Below are 20,597 nucleotides of genomic sequence, written 5' to 3'. Positions count from 1 at the left end.
CAGACGAGAAGCTTTCTAATGAATCTATATGCCTCTATAGGAATCAATGATGATGATAAAGATAATGACGATGACGATGATGATGATGATGATGACGACGATGACGACGACGACGACGACTACGACGACGACGACGACGAAGATGATGATGATGACGACGACGTAGATGATGATGATGATGATGATGATGATGATGATGATGACGACCATGACGACCATGACGGCCATGACGACCATGACGACGATGATGATGACGTCGACGATGACGACGACGAAGACACGACGATGATATAATATATATATATAGCCGAGTACAGTTCTGGAATATAATCCACATCGAATGCCTTTGATCAGAAACCTGCATGCACGGACAAAGACAACAATGAAGACAACAGCATTATTATAATTAAGACTTAATAAATCCTTTAGAATTAAGCGTTTTACTGGTGACAGTTTCTTTAGCTTACTGAGTTGAATATAAACCGTTTGTAGAAGAATAGCTTCTAACTAAATTGAAATGCATATACGTATACAGGTGGTCTTCCGCACAACTCTCCTCTACTAAACGCTTCTCATTAGGCATTGATCAGAACTGTGACGGAAATCATTTCAAGCGTGACGAAATAAATTGTTTTTCAAGAATGGTGTTACCAATCTTGAAAGGCTGAGAACTGGCAGAAACGTTAGCACACCATCTTTGCTACATTCACCCACCTTTTAATGAAACTTTCACGAGACAAAAACTGTCTCTCTATTCTCACATTCCTTTTCAAGTGATACTTGAAAAAGTTGATGAGCGATTGGCCAGAGAGGTAAGTTTTCGTCTCTAATCCTTTCGCTCGGGTCCACCACACACATTCTTTCACCATGGCCACCAGTATGATGAACACTGCCTTGCCTTCCCTGTTGAGGGACGGTGGTGGAGCAATTTGCACAATAGACTCGGCTGACAGGCGGACTCGTCCCATAAATAGATAGATAGATAGATAGATAGATAGATAGATAGATAGATAGATAGATAGATAGATCGATAGATAGATAGATAGGCAGACAGACAGACAGACAGACAGACAGATGATAGATAAATGGATGGATGGATGAGTGGATGGACAGGTACTCAGACAGACAGACAGACAGATAGATAGGTAGATAGATAGATAGATAGATAGATAGATAGATAGATAGATAGATAGATAGATAGATAGATAGATAGATAGATAATCAGACAGACAGACAGACAGATAGATAGATAGATACATACATACATGCATACATACATGCATGCATACATACATACATACATACATACATTCATACATAGACAAACAGACAGACAGACAGATTATGAGAAATATACGTAGATGGAGAAAGACGGAAAGGTAAATGAAAGAAATACGAGGTGATGTGGAATGTATTTCCGATTATACATGAAAGATGTAATTTTTGAAAAACTGTTTCGTGCCATTGTCAAATTTGATCCGAATTCTAGTGATAGGCCGTTCGATATAGAATCTTCTAGTTTGGTCCCAATGGTGCTTGTAAGCTTCATTGACACGACACAGCGTCACGGACACGCACTCATACACACAGCTACACACACTAACATAAAAACACGCATGCGTATATTGCTCACACAGACGAGTATAGAGTGAGAAGTATTCACGTATGTACGTGTAGAATTGATATGGCGGTGCGTCGAAAGAGTCCATAGAAGAAATATGCGTTTGTTACAGCAGATTTATTGGTGTAGTGCATAGGTTTAGCGGGTAAGTGTGGATAATAGGTGAGATTGTAGTTTAGTAATAAAGTGTTATATTGTGAATGAGAAAGTGAGTATGGAGAGGAAGAAAAGAAAGTGAGAGAAAAAGTGAGTGTATTGTAGGGAGTGAGAGACGGAGCGGAAGATTCTGGAAGAGAAAGTGAGAGAGAAAAAAACAGAGAAAAAGAGAAGGTAAGAGTGAGTACAGTAATCCCTCGATTATCGCGGGTGTTATGTTCCAACCCCACCCCTACCCTGCGATAGGTGAAAATCCGCGAAGTGGAAACAGTACTATATTGTATTTTAGTTTTATTATTTTTATAATTTGTATATATTTATTTTATTATAAATGCAAAACAACACCACGGAGGAATCGAAGTAAGCTTAAATAATAAACTGAGATAGGTGAACCGCGATTGGTGAGGGATTAGTGTAAAAGGAAGAGGCAGAAATAACGAGAGAAAAAGGAGGGAAATAGGATAATAGAAAACTACCAGTACAAGACAGAGAGAAAGTGAAAGAAAAAGTACGTGTATTGTAGAGAGGGAGAGAGAGAGAGAGAGAGAGAGAGAGAGAGAAAGAGAAAGAGAGAGAGAGAGAGAGAGAAAGAAAGACAGAGAGAGAGAGAGAGAGAGAGAGAGAGACAGTGGTATGCAGAAATAGAAAGATGGAGAAAGGAATACAGAGAAAGAGAGAGTGAGAGCGTGAATAGAGAAGGAGGAAAAAGAAACTGAGAGAAATTAAAGAGACATAATAGGCAGAAAAAAGAGTGAGAGAAAAACATAAAGAATGAAAGAGACGAGAGAAAGGGGGAAGAGAGAAATGAAGAGAAAAAGACGGAAGCAGTCTGAGAGAGATAGAGAGAGGTAGATAGAGAGAGAGAGAGAGGTAGATAGAGAGAGAGAGAAGTAGATAGAGAGAGAAGTAGATAGAGAGAGAGAGAGGTAGATAGAGAGAGAGAGAGGTAGATAGAGAGAGAGAGAGGTAGATAGAGAGAGGTAGATAGAGAGAGGTAGATAGAGAGAGAGAGAGAGGTAGATATATATAGAGAGAGAGGTAGATAGAGAGAGAGAGGTAGATAGAGAGAGAGAGGTAGATAGAGAGAGAGAGAGAGGTAGTTAGAGAGAGAGGTAGATAGAGAGAGAGGTAGATAGAGAGAGAGAGAGGTAGATAGAGAGAGAGGTAGATAGAGAGAGAGGTAGATAGAGAGAGAGAGGTAGATAGAGAGAGAGAGAGGTAGATAGAGAGAGAGAGAGGTAGATAGAGAGAGAGAGAGGTAGATAGAGAGAGAGAGGTAGATAGAGAGAGAGAGACAAACGTGTGTGTATATGTGTGTAAGTCTTTGTGTATGTGTATTTGCAGAGAATGAGAGATAAAAAAAGAGAGAAAGAGCGAGAGAAAGATAGTGAGAGAGAAAAAGAAAACGAGAGAAACAAAGAGAGAAAACATTATGGACAAAGAGAGAAGTAAAAGTGGAAGAAAGAGATGGAGTTTGAAAAGAGTAAGAAATATAGAAAGAAAACTTAATAAACAAGAAAGAAGGAGGGACAGACAGAAAAAAAATATGCTGAGGAAAATGAAATATAGAGAATTAAAAGACAGATATATAGGAAAAAGAAAGAAAAGATTGGACGGAAAAAGAAACAAACAAGCAAAAGGAAAAATATAAGAAGGAAGAAATCATAATAAGTGAAACACGGAAAGCAGACGGTAAAAGGAAGAATGAATAAATGAAAAAAAAAACAAATAAAGAAATGTCTATTGCCACTTAAACACGGCTGTTCCGCAGGAACCGACGTTACTGCTATTTTTAATCCCCAGGAGAATGCCTCCTCCAGCTAGCTATTCGATGCAGTTTGTACCCGATATATATATTGCAAGCAGGGAAGTGAACTCCCTACCATCTTCCAGTCATGATACCACCAGACCCTATGGTTTCGACCTCTTTCTGGTCATCTTCAGTGGCGGATACTCGCACGCTGGAGATAGCAATAGTTCACTCCAGCTCGCAATACATAGAAAACCAAGTGACATACAGTCACTGATTTTGCAAAAAGCAAAGGAATAAAGAAAGGGAAAAGGAAAAAACTTAAAAAGTGAGGTAATATGAATATAGGAGATTGAAAGATTGAATGGAGAGAGGGAATTGTTCAGGGACACTTGCTGCATGAAAACTTAATCGTAAAGTCTTAGTATATTTGATGTAGAAAAGAAATCAAGAAATTTAAAATTATCAAAAATACATCATGAGCAATGAAAACATTCTTAATTTAAATTACAAATTTTGAGTAAATAAGACAATGGGGAGAATTTCAATTTATCAAAATTAATTAAAAAGAAAATAAATTAGAGAGTTTCTGATCTTTGGCACCTAATAAGAGGTTTTGGATTACATTAGGATTGGGAAATTTACAGCTGCCTTCAGGATACTCAAGCACGTAGAGCAATGTTTCCCAACCTATTTTCCCCCAGGCTCCACTATAACTTTCCACAATAATGTAGCCCACCCCCCACCAGTGCTTGGAACAATTATAAGTGTAATATGTTTGCTGTGTAAATAAAATTTTCACAATTCCAGGATTAAGAACCTTAGGGGCCCTAGGCACTTAAGAGATTTTGGTGTCTCCATAATTATGTAATTCAAAATATAGACAATAATAAACCATAAAATATTATTTCTAGTTTTTAAATGAAATAAAACTAACAGTAAGATGGAAAATGATGTTTATTTTTGTACGCTTGTAAGTTTTCTTTCGCCTTTTTTAATTGCAAAATCGTTGATCGGGTTCTTATTATGACACCATGGAGACTTCGAAATTACATTTCCGATCATATAAACCACTTCGAAAATTATTTCAGCAAGTTTAAAGTGATTACTTTTGTGCCGTACACCATTTACCATTTCGGTGCTACACCCCTTCCCTTGATGTTTTAATTACGTGCTTATTTTGCTTAATGGGTAATCCAGCGCTGTCTCCGGAAAATCTTTCGGGTGAGATGCCAAGAAAACCTCGCAAACAAAGCCTTGTGGAACAGACCAACAAACAACCTATCGGATCTCAAATCAAGAAAATGAAATGAGATTGCCTGGAAACATCCACTGTGGAAATATGTTTCCAGTACTACAAGGCAAACCCACTGATGGACATCCCATGTTAAACGTAAACGTGGTGGACCAAAACCAACATGGAGCAGGCTTACAAAGACTGAAGCACTTGCAGGTGGGTACTTCCAGGAACAATTGCTGCTCATTGCAGAGAGATGGAGATTATCTTATTGGTGTCTTATGCTCTGGTGTTAAAGAATTAAGGAGGAAGAGTAGCAGGAGCAGAGGAGAATGAGGAGGAAGCGGAGGAGGAGCAGAGTGAAGAGGAACAGAATGAAGAGGAGGAGCAGAATAAGAAGGAAGGGGAAGAGGAGGAGCATAATGAGGAAGAGCAGCAGAAGGAAGAGAAAGAGGCGGAGGAAGGGGAAGGAGAAGAAGGAAGAAAAGTAGTCTAACATAGTAACTAGATAAATATAGGGTTCAGTTGTGAATGAACAAGAGGCATAAATGAAAGGACAGGTGTAAAATTTAATAGTAAAGTAGGAAGTACGCAGTTAATGTAGTAAGTTACAGAACGTTAATTAATTAAAATCTCACCTTTAGTGAATATAGCAACCATTATCTAATTAATTTATTCTTTTTCTTAACCAGAATTAGTAATTTAGATAATGATTGTACACATCAGTAAATTAATTAAAATTTGTTGGTTTATGTTCTCGTCAGTTTGCGATGAAGATAATAAAATCGAGGGAGAGAGAGAGAGGAAGAGAGAGGGTGAAGTTTAGGGAAAAAGGGAAAGGAGATGTAGGAAAAGGAGAGAGAGAGAGAGAGAGAGAGAGAGAGAGATAGAGAGAGAGAGAAAGAGAAGAGAAAAAGAGGTGGAGACACAGTGAGGAGAGAGAAGAAAGGAGATAGAGATAGAAGATGAGGAAATTGGTATCTAAGTATTCAGCAAACGTGGGTTTCTACTGAAGACAATTCTCTCCAGGCCCTCTCTACGCAAAGAATTTCATATTGTTCTGCTCCACATTCTGAAAATATTTCCGAATACATTAGGCATCTGACGATGGCCGGGATATACAACGGCCGGAATGTTGTTCTATAACAACAAAGATGAAGACATTAACCCGAGTGTTTCAGTTCGTTATGATAAATGGACGTAAATACAAGCATATAACTCAACATTGAAAAACTGTTCCCCAAACAAAAAAATTGTGCGTCACGGGTTTTCCTGTCTTCCCTGTTCCATATAACAAATGCTAAAAAAAACCTAGATATTGGTGAAAATGTACCATACAAAGGTACGGTGGACAAAGATAAAAAATATTCCCAGATTTATGGTAATAAATCAGAGCTTTGCACTTACAAGACAATATCTCACACTGCATTTGCAGCAACTGTACTGATTCCATCATTTGGTATGATCGATAGATCTATAGAGAAAATCCGCTCGATATACATTAAAACCCAGAAGATGCTAACATTGTCTGCAAATTTCCGAAGAAACAACAGACTTTATCTCAACTTTATCTGCATGGACAATCTTTATCGCAAAAGAAAAGAATGAAGACGCTTCAGATCAAACTTCGAGTGCGTTTGATGTAGTTCAGATAGCAACCACCTAACAATCACAGCAAAAATAAATACGTCAACTAAATGTTAAAGATTGAAGCCAAAACCATCCTGCGAATCGGCAGTGAACTCCTCAAAATGCATTTCCTTTCTAGTGGCTTACCTTAGCAACGCAGAAGTGCAGGGCTAATATATCTGGAAGAAGAACACTGTATATAACACAAAAATATTATGCATGGGTGTGTTTCAGATAAACTAGAAAAGGATGACAATATTTATATGAGGTGTCTGCTACATCTCGTCACATCGTGAAGGCTGTAGTTTTGCAATCCAAGAGGATGAGAAAACAACTTATATTCCATGAACTAAAAGGACAGTAAAGCCCTTAGGTTCCCAAGATCCAACGCAAGAGTCGACTATATAACATTTCTGATGAGAATATAACATATGTATTCAACAGCTGTCCAGAAATGTCATTGAGATACTAGGTCTCACTGTGACACGATATTATTGCTTAAACAATATAGAATGCCCACCAGGGAAAAACCGCTCTGAGATAAATATGCAAACACCTCTGTTCCGGAATATATACATAAATATCAACACACGGAATATTAAATAAATATAAACTATGACAGTTATTTGGGGAACAAAAAAAAAACCGTGTGCAGCCATAAAAATCGTGTGCAGCCATAAAAATCGTGTGCAGCCATAAAAATCGTGTGCAGCAAATGTAAATATCTCTTCAAAATCATTGAGATGGAGAATATCTTTGGACAACTGATTCGAAACCTGCACGTCTCTACCCCAGTTTGTATTTATACAAATAATTATTTGTATTATAATCAATGGTACACCCGAGTATATTAGTAAATCTCTAAGTCACAATCTGGAAAAGCTAAGATTTTTCAAGCAAAGAAAGAGAGTGGTCAATGCGATATTTGAAGACACAATCTGTAAGTGGAATAGTAAAACTACGCAAGACATTCTTCGAGTTTGATACGTAAAAACCACAGCTATCGTTATCCTACATCCAACGATGTTAAGAGCTAGATCCCATCTTCTAAGTAAAAAGAAGTAAAAGTACACGCACACACAGATATGTACATACTGCGCAAGCGCATACTGTGATATATATGTATATATATATATATATATATATAGAGAGAGAGAGAGAGAGAGAGAGAAAAGTAGAGAGAGACAGACAAACAGCTGGATAGATGCATATACATGTCTTTGTGCATTTGTGTGTAGACATAAACACACGAACACTAGCATGCACACACCTCTCTATGGAAGAGAGACCGAGAGAGAGAGAGAGAGAGAGACAGAGAGTGAAAGAGAGAGAGAAATAGAGAGAGAGAGAGAGAGAGAGAGAGAGGCAGACAGACAGACAGACAGATATAGAGGCAGATTAATATTATTGGAGAGAGATTAAAGAATGGAGATCGAAGAATAAATGAAAATGATTTCAAGAATAAAATGCTGTAAAGGAACAAGAAAAATGAAAGATAACAAGGAGCCATAGAGATAGAGATAGAGACAGAGATAAATAGAGAGAAAGAGAGATGGAGACAGAGAAAGGGAAAAAGAGAGAGAGAGGGGGAGAGAGAGATGAAAAAAAGAAGATGTCTAAAAAAGAACCTGTCAGAAAGGACAAAATAAGGGAAAGAGGAAGAGATAGGAGCGAAAGAAAAGGTGAAAAATAAGAAATGGAAACAATGAATGAAATGTAAATGAAGAAAAGGAGAAAAAGAAAACTGAGAAAAGACAGAAATAGTGGCAAAAATGACAAAAAATGTCAAAAAGAATGAAAGCGAGAGAGAGAAGCAAACAGACTGAGAGAAGGAACTTGAGAGAAGGAGCTTGAGAGAAGGGGAGAGTGTGAGGAGGAGGAACAAAAGAAATACAGACGGAAAGAAAATACAGAAGTGAAACCAACACTTTGGCATGTTTACATCGATGAATGCTTCCCTGGTTCAATTCACTCCTCCGCTATTCACTTTGTATAACAAAAGTGACATTGATGGTAACAAGGTAGCAGTTTGCATACAAATCTTGATTCGCTAGTTTTGTGTACTTTTTTTTTACTTAAAATTTTTTTTTTTAATCTCCCTACGCAGTTTTGCATTCTCTATGTTTGTAAGAAAGTTCGTTAAAATTCCGGATCTAGTCATGCTTGAAAAACTTGAAGACACATATGTATTTATATTCGTTCGAAATCAGAAATTTATATATGTATAACACGTATAGATATGAGGATATATGTATATGCGTGAAATGAGCACATTCATTCGCATTCATCCACATACACATGTACATAAATACACATGAGTATAAATACAGGCACACATATACTGTATATATATATATATATATATATATACTAACACACACACACACACACAAACACATACGCGCACACTTATCTATACTTATATATGTACATGTGTGTGTGTGTGTGTGTGTGTGTGTGTGTGTGCGCGAGTGTGTGTGTATGTGCGTGTGTGCGAGCGTATGTCTCGGGTATGATTTACACATCACATTCATTTCTTGAGTATACAAACACATATCTTATTCATCTAAGCAGTTTTCAAAATATTAAATATTTGTATGTATTTGAGCATATATATATATATATATATATATATATATATATATATATATATATATATATATATATATATATATATATGTATGTATGTATGTATGTATAAATATATATTGGGTTGGCAAGAAAGTAATTTCGGTCTTTTAGTGTGAAATAAAAGTAAGTTTTCCTTTATACAAAGAATTAACTTTAATCAATAATCTATTTTCCATTTTGTTTGATGACCTTTTGCCATCTTTTTGGCAACTTCATGTTATTCCGCGCTCATAGAACTTCTGGTCCTTATCAGCAAAAAACTGATTCAAGTGCGATTTCAGGTCATCATCGTTATTGAAAATTTTACCATTCAAAGAATTTTGCAAACTTCGGAATAAGTGGCAAGCTGATTGTCTATTGTCAAGGCTATATGGTGGATGTGACATCACTTCCCAACCAAGCTCCAAGTTAGCAAAGACGTGTGTAGTCTAGCATTGTCATGATGGAACACAATTCCTTTAAGAATTGCCAATCCTGACCGTTTTTCTTTGATAGCTTCCTCCAGTTTCATTAGTTGTTGATTGTAAACATATGAATTGATCGTTTGGTTCCTTGGAAGCTACTAAAAAAATACACATCTTCGTAATCTGAAATGTGCGTTTAAGCAATCAACACCATAAACATCACATGTCTCTTGCTTTTACGGAAATCAAAAAGCAAAATATGGCGTCAATGTTCTTCTTTGCACTACACATTAAAATTGACACTGAACTAACAGCTGTAAACCAAATTATGCTGAATTTACTTCTAAAATAAACTAAAAGTAACGGTTATCAAATGTCAAAAGCAAAAAATCATAACATTGACAAAAGACATAAAAAAATCGTAACTATTTGCGAAAAACTTCCAAAAACAAAATTACTTTCTAGCCAAACCAATATATATATATATATATATATATATATATATATATATATATATATATATATATATATATATATATATATATATATATATGTATGTATGTATTTATAGATTTATACCAAAATTTGGTAAAAATATTGTATCTGTTATCAAACGTAGCAAAATACTCGCATGTGAGTTTTTGTATATATATCGATTTAAATAAGAGCTCAAATCTGATCCATTGTAAAGACTTTATTATGACCGTGATCATTTCGATGCAATATCCAGATCGATTTATGCATATTATAAAATATGGAATATTGTATCTCTTCGGAGTCGGATTAATTTAAAGCAGACAGTAAAAATAGACAACATTCATAGTTTTCCTATAATTCCATGTAAATAAACAAGTTGAAAAGACATGATACGTAATGAAACTGTATAGCATATCGGTATTGAAACCGTTAGAAGACAAAATAAATGAGAATTAATGCTAATTTATGATGTTATCCTATGAAGTTGGATAATAAACCAGTACGGAACCCTGTACATTTAAAAAAAATAAAGACCGTTAGACATATGAAAGTAAATAAAAAAACTCAGACCGAAGAAAAAACCGTTAGATATATAAAAAAATATTAAAAAATATTTTTTTTTACACAAGTTAATGGTCAAATAGAAGTAAATCTAATAAGTAATGCTAATATATAATATACCATATAATCACCTTAAGTATACATAATCTAAACAAGACCTTATATTAAGTTAAGATTTAGAAGTAAAAAGCCTTACATGGTTATTTCAGCCCTATAGATTATAGAAAATAAATTGTAAAAAAATAAGATAAAATAAGCAAAAAAAATTATATATATATATATATATATATATATATATATATATATATATATATATATATATATATATATATATATATACATATATATATATATATACACACATATATATACATACACATATACACATATATATATATACATACACACACACACACATACATACATATATATATATATATATATATAATAAAAAAAATTTAGGTTACATTCAAATTGCTGCTATCAAAAATATAAATAAATGAGTAAAAATGAAGATAAATGAACTGCATTAGGATACATTCAAATTGTAGCCAACAAATTAAAGAAGAGTTAAGTTAATTACCTTAGTGATGAATTTTAAATACAATATTCAGAGCAAAATTACTAGGATTGATTGATTAAAACGATAGTGTAAAGACCGTAAACAAATATAGGGGTCTCATCGCAAATGATCCACATATAAAATTATGATTGAAAAATTAAGTAATTATTATGATATAAAGTAGTAAGCCAGAAGACTAAATAATATCGAATAATACAATAGATATTTATGAACAAAAAATTGTATAGAATTCAAGTTATATTATGAACGATACATTATATATCCAAAATTGCTAAGATTGATGGTCAAGGGGAGGTAAATCTAGCACATCGATAAATAAGAAAATTTCTAGAGAAATTAAATGAAACTTTCTTTTTTAAATCCAAGCACATTGTTGAATTGATTATGATTTATAAAAAACATTTTTTATGAAAACAACTTAAAGAGCACAATAAAGGATATGTAATCTAGATAACAAAGGATATTTTAAATTACAATATTACATAATACCTGAATTTAAGATTGAATTCATATGCTTACTATTTGAGACACTGTCAGTAGCTACACCGATTATACAAAATTATCATGGGCAATAAAAAAGGACGTTGCAATTTACAGCGGGATCTGAATACAATATACTGGTGGACTAAAGTAAACAAAATGCGGTTTAATGCTGGAAAATTTCAAGCACTTCTCTATCAACTCACGAATATACAGGATCCGAAGGCACTGCAATGCCAGAGTCACAGACAGTGAAAGACTTGGGGATCAGTATGTGTATCATTTCATATGCATCACTTCATATGCACATTACCAAGATAGTAGCAAAGTGCAGACAACTCGCAGGATTGATAGTAAAGTCCTTCAAGGCAAGAAACCAAAAAGTAATGTTGACCCTGTTTTCAAGACAAGAAACTGAGAAGTAAAGTTGACCCTGTTCTCAAGACAAGAAACCAAGAAGTAATGTTGACCCTTTCTTGGTCGGCTAGACGACTGTTCCCAGCTGTATCAACCACATAGTACCAAGCAGTTCAATGCTACTACACAAAAAAATTGAAACAGTGCAGCGAATGAGCTACAGGGCGAGGTTGAAAACAGTGCAACTTTACTCCCTGGAGCGAAGGCGCGACAGGTATGTAATAATCTACATGTGGAAAATTCTAGAAGGGCTATTACCTGATTTGGGATTGAGTGTTATAGAAATGTCAGAACTAGACACCATTGTATTGTACCAAAGGTACCGTCCACTCCATTTAAATTCAGGTACTATAGTAGTCTCGGGTTCAAAGGCCCAGAGCTCTTCAATGCCCTGCCACAAAAATTAAGAAATCTGCATAAGGTGGAAGTAGATATCTTCAAAAAGGAACTAGACATCCTCTTCTCCACAATACCGGATGAACCAACAGCTCGATATGAGGTGCAGATGAGAGCAGCGGAATGAAACTCCCTTACACACCTAATGGGTCAACAACTGGGACAAAGGCACATACAGGAGTGGTGATGTGAAACACTCCAGATTGAGGTAATCGACAAAATCAAGGTAGTGCTCCAGCATGACCACAGCCGCATGGCTGAAACGAATAAAAGAATATATATGTATATATACATACATACACACACACACACACACATATATATACATATATATATATATATATATATATATATATATATATATATATATATATATATATATATATATATATATGTATGTATGTATGTATATATATAGATATAGAAGTCCTCGCTTCAGATCGAGTTGGATGGCGAACAAGGGTGTGGAGTGGAGTGAAAGCATTTGAAGAGGCCAGGATGATGCAAGCAGGGCTCAAGAGACATTTAAGGAAAAATGTAAAGACTGAGAAGGTGAATGACAAGGACCTTTTTGTGTGCACAGTCTGTGACAGACCATGTCTGTCCTTGGCTGGCCTCAAATCTCACCTGCGAACCCATGGAAAACAAACCTCATCCAGCTATTCTGATTATATGTCTGTGCACACGTTTGAATGTGGTGTGTGCCAGAGGGTTTGCAAATCCAATGGGGGTCTTAAAAACATGTTAGGATCCACAATGAGCAGAACTTACTTGCAGGTATTGGTAGTGCAAATCAGAGGTGCAATCTGTGTGGGTATTTTTTCAAAACACTGTCTGGTTTAAAAAGCCACATCAGACGCCATGAAAGGGCTAAGGTGTAGGTGTAGGAGGTGGTCAAACTCTGTTTAAGGAGTAGACAACCACCATATATATATATATATATATATATATATATATATATATATATATATATATATATATGTATATATACTCCTGTATGTGCCTTTGTCCCAGTTGTTGGGCCATTAGGTGTGTAAGGGAGTTTCATTCCGCTGCTCTCATCTGCAACTCATATCGAGCTGTTGGTTCATCCGGTATTGTGGAGAAGAGGATGTCTAGTTCCTTTTTGAAGATATCTACTTCCACCTTATGCAGATTTCTTAATTTTTGTGGCAGGGCATTGAAGAGCTCTGGGCCTTTGAACCCGGGACTACTATATATATATATATATATATATATATATATATATATATATATATATATATATATATATATATATATATATATATATATATATATATATATATATATATATATTTAAAATTACTTAAAATTATAATACAGGGTATCAAGAGATACCACCACGCTGAAAAAATAGCAGTCAAATCCTGACTCCAAAACCACAATAAATGTCCGCAAGGCACGATTAGCGAAGACGAAGACCAAATAAACCAGTAAAAATAATAAGATAATTTCAAATCCTGGATTTCTGGCTTTGCATAAATGCTCTGCCTTCATCAGTGAAATATACTCAAGTACATAAATACAAATACATGTATATAAACAGTATACTTACATATACGGACGTATACATACATATATATGCACTTATGCACACGACTAGCTTAAATAGCCCGCCTAAACAACTTCTCGTGCGATCCCGGACAGGATATCAGCGCAGTAAATACACCGACAAAACTAATTTATATAAATAAGGATAAGATCGGTATTTAAAATATTGATCTTATCAAGTGGTCAGCATGGGAATAAAAACCATCAAAGGTAATAATTATTTAAAATTATAATACAGGGTATCAAGAGATACCACCACGCTGAAAAAATAGCAGTCAAATCCTGACTCCAAAACCACAATAAATGTCCGCATTTATTTACATGTATTTACTGCGCTGATATCCTGTCCGGGATCGCACGAGAAGTTGTTTAGGCGGGCTATTTAAGCTAGTCGTGTGCATAAGTGCATATATATGTATGTATACGTCCGTATATGTAAGTATACTGTTTATATACATGTATTTGTATTTATGTACTTGAGTATATTTCACTGATGAAGGCAGAGCATTTATGCAAAGCCAGAAATCCAGGATTTGAAATTATCTTATTATTTTTACTGGTTTATTTGGTCTTCGTCTTCGCTAATCGTGCCTTGCGGACATTTATTGTGGTTTTGGAGTCAGGATTTGACTGCTATTTTTTCAGCGTGGTGGTATCTCTTGATACCCTGTATTATAATTTTAAATAATTATTACCTTTGATGGTTTTTATTCCCATGCTGACCACTTGATAAGATCAATATTTTAAATACCGATCTTATCCTTATTTATATAAATATATATATATATATATATATATATATATATATATATATATATATATATATATATATATATATATATATATGTCCGTTTGTGTGTTTGTATGTATGTATATAATTAGTGTACATTTAAACACGTAAGAGGTGCATTGACAGGATACCTAACGTGCTAGAAGGATCAGTCAAAATCCAAACCACGGTTAGAGGTAATTTCGAGGGGAATGAAAAATAGAAACATCTATCATATTTTGTTTCTGGACCATGATTTCGAACTTTAATTAGCAAATAACGTGTGTGTGTGTGTGTGTGTGTGTGTGTGTGTGTGTGTGTCTGTGTATGTGTGTGTGTGTGTTTTCGTGTGTGTGTGTGTTCGTGTGTGTGTGTGTGTGTGTGTGTGTGTGTGTGTGTTTCTCTCTACCGTTTAACATCCAGCGTTAGCTTGTTTGCGTTCCCTTAACTTAATGGTTCGGCAAAAGACCCGATAGAGGAAGTACTAAACTTAGAAAGAATAAGTCCTTGGGTCCATTTATTCGACTAAACCATGCAAGGTGACACCCTTTGCATGGCCAGAATTCAATAGCTGAAGATAAACGATAAAGTTTCCAGTTATAAGCTGAACGACAAACACTCTTTGACGCTAGCAGTTTCTCGAACCGTACTACTAAGTCCCCACTGCGTGAATTTTTATGGTTTTATTTCGATATATATAGTCAAACAGTGTTTACTTTTGAATTTCTGTCGTGACCAAAAATTTGGAACATAACTCTGAAAATTAGAATTTTGATATTAAATGCCCCAAATTATGTTTAATTTGGAATACATTCTTACTTGGGAAAAGGTTTGGAACATAGGTGTGAGAATTAGAATTGAACCATTGGTTCAGTTATAGGGTAAGTGTATCTCTACCTTGTATATGTTTGAATTGAACTGTACTTGGGCATAACAATTTGAATTTAAAATGAAATACTCCAAACGTTTTGGTCACGATTGTAGATATTTCTCTATGTTCATTGCTGAAGTCATAGACAAATAGATATGCAAGGAGATGTTCCATTTCAATTTTCCACATTGTGGACATTTTTTCGCTGTAACCTTCGTATAATGCAGCTAGGGCACTAATAAGTAAGTTGAAAATATCTTGCATAGCACTATATTTTGTTGATGAGAGCTAACTAAAATACAGGAGTGAAAAAAGAAAAATATGTCCAAATAGTCACTTAATTAAAATTCCTTTTGGAGAGAGGAAAGCATAAGCTAAAAATGACTGAAAATAAAATCTAGTCAACTTAAAGATGTGACAAATTCGAAAGTTTTAGAATTATGCACGCAGTGAAGACGCCGTAATCTGGAAGACAAAAATTGTTAACATGAGGCGTAATAGTAGTTTAATAACATCATTTCAAATGCCTTAAATTCTAATGTCACGCTACGAGCACTGAAGTCGAGGAGTAGAGGGATTACGAAAAAGAACATTTTGCAGAACATTTAAGAATCAGAGATTCTCATACATAATTGTGAGAAGGAACTAACTATGTTTGATTCATTCAGTTCTGATGCAACCAAGAAAGATATCGGTAACCTGGGAATACGGTGGCACTTTAAATCGCACTTAAAAAAAACGTACTTTGAAAAACGCACCTAAACAAAATGATAAATGCCTCAAAAATCATTTCGAGTTCTACATGAAAAGTTGAGCCTATATTACACTTTAATGGATTTAAAACTCATTTCATGGAAAATATGCTACCAGTATTGGGATGCGTTTAGCATGTCCGTGCATCTTTTAAGCCATCAAATACGGTGATTTATAGAAATGTAGAAACATGTAATTTCTGTTTGTCGTTTCAGCCACAAAGATTGTGTGAAGGAGAGAGAGTGAGAGATAGAGACAGAGACAGACAGTGAGTGACGTTAAAGTAGAGACAGGCAGAGGGAGCGTGGAATAGAGCATAATATGTTTGTCCGGCAACATGGTAAATCAAACAATTTTAAATTTCCCTGAATGAGGCAATGACATGTGACAAATGATCTTCCTATTTCTCCTGTTCCTGTCTGTTTCTTTCTCTCTCTCTCTCTCTCTCTCTCTCTCTCTCTCTCTCTCTCTCTCTCTCTCTCTCTCTTCTTATGTCTCTCATTCACGCACACGGAACACAAACGCACATGATTAAAAACCATTTATATGATACCCATCATACATACGTGTACCCATGTAGCTACCATCGAGTACAACTAGTCCCTTTCGGACGACGTATCAATAAAAGATCCCAATGCAAAGCAATGCTTTCAGGTAATTAGAGGATAAATTAATGACTAACTACTGCTGTAATTAATACATCAGTGTGAAAGATGTGGGATCGATTCCAGTAGACAGAGGTTTCCATTGTTAAGCATCAATCATCCGTATGAAGGGAGGAAATCGAGTCATGTTAATTTAGAAAATCATTTGCATGTGTAAAACACAACTACACGTGTGCATTCATATTTATACTTCTTTCACAATCTTTGCCTCTCTCTCTCTCCCCCTCTAATATATGTATGTGTGTTGTTATATTTCTGCTGCTTTTAAATAAAGCATATTACTCTACCTCTGGTATTTGAGTACTCTTTTTTCCACCTTGTTGCACATTTCATGTGCTTACTCCGGTATATATAAATATATATATTTGAAGTAAAGCAACAAAGTACCACATTTAATCTTTTTATTAAATCTATATTATTATATATATATATATATATATATATATATATATATATATATATAGATAGATAGATAGATAGATAGATAGATAGATAGATAGATAGATAGATAGATAATACACACACACAAACATGCACACACACACGCGCGCACGCACATGCGCGCACACAAGCGAGGGGTGTTCATTAAAGATTTCCCTGGGCCACTTTGCAAGGACTGGGATAAACGAAACCTGGTATAATTATTAGTCATTCTCTACATACACACCACCAATGATGTCACACTTCTTCTATCGCTTTATGCAGCTGTGAAGACCTCAACTGTAGAAATCGGTAGGCTGTGTGTGGAGCCAAGACTTAATGACGGATATAAGTTCATCATCATCCGAAATGTCCTTTGCCTTCAAAAAGGACTTCATAATTGGAAAGAGGTGGAAATCAGACGATGCAAGGTCGGGATTGCAAGAAGGATGAGGAATGATTGCATAGGTGCAGGAGTGTGCTTTCATCTGGGCAACATGCGCATTGTGAACTGGGGCATTGTCTTGGAGGAGGTGGACTCTTTTGGTCAGCATGTCATGCCTCTCTGCTTTGATGGCGTCCGGCAATTTCTGTAGCAGAGAAGCATGCTCCGTTAATTGTAGTGCCATTTGCCAGAAAATCCATCATCACTACTCCGAGCTGGTCCCAAAAGACTGTCCAAAAATGCTGGTCCCAAAAGGCATCACTTTACCTACTGTTGTTTGGACACGAGCCTTCTTTCGAAGTGGTGAGTTATCATGTTTCCATTCCTTCTAGTCTCAGGTTCATAGCGATGGACCCACGTTTCATCCTATGCGATAAGTGTGCCGAAAAAGTCCTCCTCATCTTCTTGGCACATTGCCAAAAGAGCCTGGGAGCAATTGACTCGTTCCTGCTTCTGGAAAGATGTGAGCATCCAGGGAATCCAACGTGCATACAACTTTTTCATGTTCAAATCGTCCTGAATGATTTTTTTTCCCATAGACACTACACTTAGCTTCACTCCTTGGGCTAGTTGTGGAATAGTTATGCGGTGACCCTCTAAAATGGCGGCTTCCACTTTATGAATTGTGTCATCATCAATGGCGGAATGTGGTCGTCCAGGAATAGGAGCAGTTTCCATCGATGTCCGACTACATTTGAAATGGCGATGCCAGTGCTTGACTACGTCGTATGATGGTGCATTGTCACTACAAACTTCTTTCATCTCATTGAAAGTCTCTTTTGGTATACGACATTTCAAGTATAAGAACCTGATTACTGATCTGCATTCAACTACGTCCATTATAATACTTTAGTCCATTTCAGCAGCCGTAAAAGACAAACGAATAGTAGAGGAAAGATGCAATTTACAATGTGATATGTAGAGACATATATTATTATACCTGTACAAGTAGCGTTTTCTGTAATAACCGGAAGTAGGTAGAGAGAAATCTTTAATGAACAGCCCTCGTGCGTGTGTGTATGTGTGTAAATATATATATATATATATATATACTCTTTTACTTGTTTCAGTCATTTGACTGCGGCCATGCTGGAGCACCGCCATTAGTCGAGGAAATCGACCCCACGACTTATTCTTCGTAAGCATAGTACTTATTCTATCGAACTCTTTTGGCGAACCGCTAAGTGACGGGGACATAAACACACCAGCATCGGTTGTAAAGCAATGCATGGGGCACAAGCACAGACACACAAACATACACACACACACACACACGCATACACACACACACACATATATATATATATATATATATATATATACGACGGGCTTCTTTCAGTTTCCGTCTACCAAATCCACTCACAAGGCTTTGGTCGACCCGAGGCTATAGTAGAAGATACTCGCCCAAGATGCCACGCAGTGGGACTGAACTCGGAACCCTGCGGTTGGTAAGCAAGCTACTTATCACACAGCCACTCCTGCACCTATATATATATATATATATATATATATATATATATATATATATATATATATATATATATATATATATATATATATATATATATATATAGGTGAGAGGGATAACTCCCTTGGCAAACAGGACACAGTCGTGTGTCGATAAGCCAGCTGGAGGAGATGTCCTCCTGGGGCTAAAAGCAACAGTAACATCCACCCCTAGGGGTCAGCCACACTTAAGTGGCAATATACTACACTTTATCGTGCAGTTACTGTTAATACTTCATATAGAGAATTAACATTATATATATATATATATATATATATATATATATATATATATATATATATATATATATATATATATATATATATACAGACAAAAATTTGTTTGCGTGTGTAATTAGTTCAGTATTCGTCTTGTGATAACATATCTTATAGAGTGTTAAAAACACTATAAATATTGGAGGGAAATTCAAAATCACCCCAATAGCATATAGGCCTGTTGGGGCCTTTTCTGTGGAGTATACTTTCAAGCAGACACACACCTATCAACGGTATGTATGGATTAATTAGAGTATTTTAATTTAGTACTGCCTCAGTTGCACAAACCAGATTTTTATTCAGCCGGCCAGCTATACGCAACATCAACCTACTTCATATTAACCTACTTCAGAGATTATTGAAGCACCCGAAAAGATCGAAACTTACTTGGCGTTTTCTCTGACCGTTGCTGGGGCTATTTCCATTTTCCTCTTGTATCTTTTGTCCGTTTAACATAGTACGTTTATAACAGATGTTATCTCAGGATGAATACTGCAGTAAATTGCCTTACATTATGTGTGATAAATTGAGGGTGGGCTGTATATATATATCCTTAAGCACACAGCTTGAGTAATCATCTACTCCCACATGTTTGCAGCTGAGAAATGTACTTCTCTCAGGAAAACTCAAAAAACATAATCAAATATAATCAAAATAGGTAAGTATATGGAAAGACTACAGCAAAATTTGAGAGCTTTATACATGTGTATGTATGTATGTATGTATGTATGTATGTATGTATGTATGTATATCTACCTGCAGATTTGTATGCTGCATATCTAGACATGCTCTTATATGTTTAAATGATAAACTTCTGGAAAGCTTTACAGATTTTTACAATTCCAGTGATGGATTGGATCTGTAGTCTTCGAATTAGCTTTCACCTTTCTGGTTTTCAGAAGCCTAGTTTCTTAAGATTGGTATTTAGGCAGTGTTACATATCCCAGGGCCCCAATAATTACAAGTATATACTTGAAC

The 20,597-nt window shown here is 35.5% G+C and overlaps 1 pseudogene; it reads right to left on the bottom strand.

Moving 5' to 3' along the window:
* Window positions 1-18,104: 18,104 nt before the first annotated feature.
* Window positions 18,105-18,677, bottom strand: LOC149135248 (uncharacterized; annotated as a pseudogene).
* Window positions 18,678-20,597: the final 1,920 nt, after the last annotated feature.

This window comes from Octopus bimaculoides, chromosome 6 (genome assembly GCF_046866305.1).
Source record: "Octopus bimaculoides isolate indiv1 chromosome 6, ASM4686630v1, whole genome shotgun sequence".
NCBI lineage: Eukaryota > Metazoa > Mollusca > Cephalopoda > Octopoda > Octopodidae > Octopus > Octopus bimaculoides.
The sequence above is the reverse complement of the archived record's forward strand: the minus strand, read 5'-3'. Positions and strand labels throughout refer to the sequence as shown.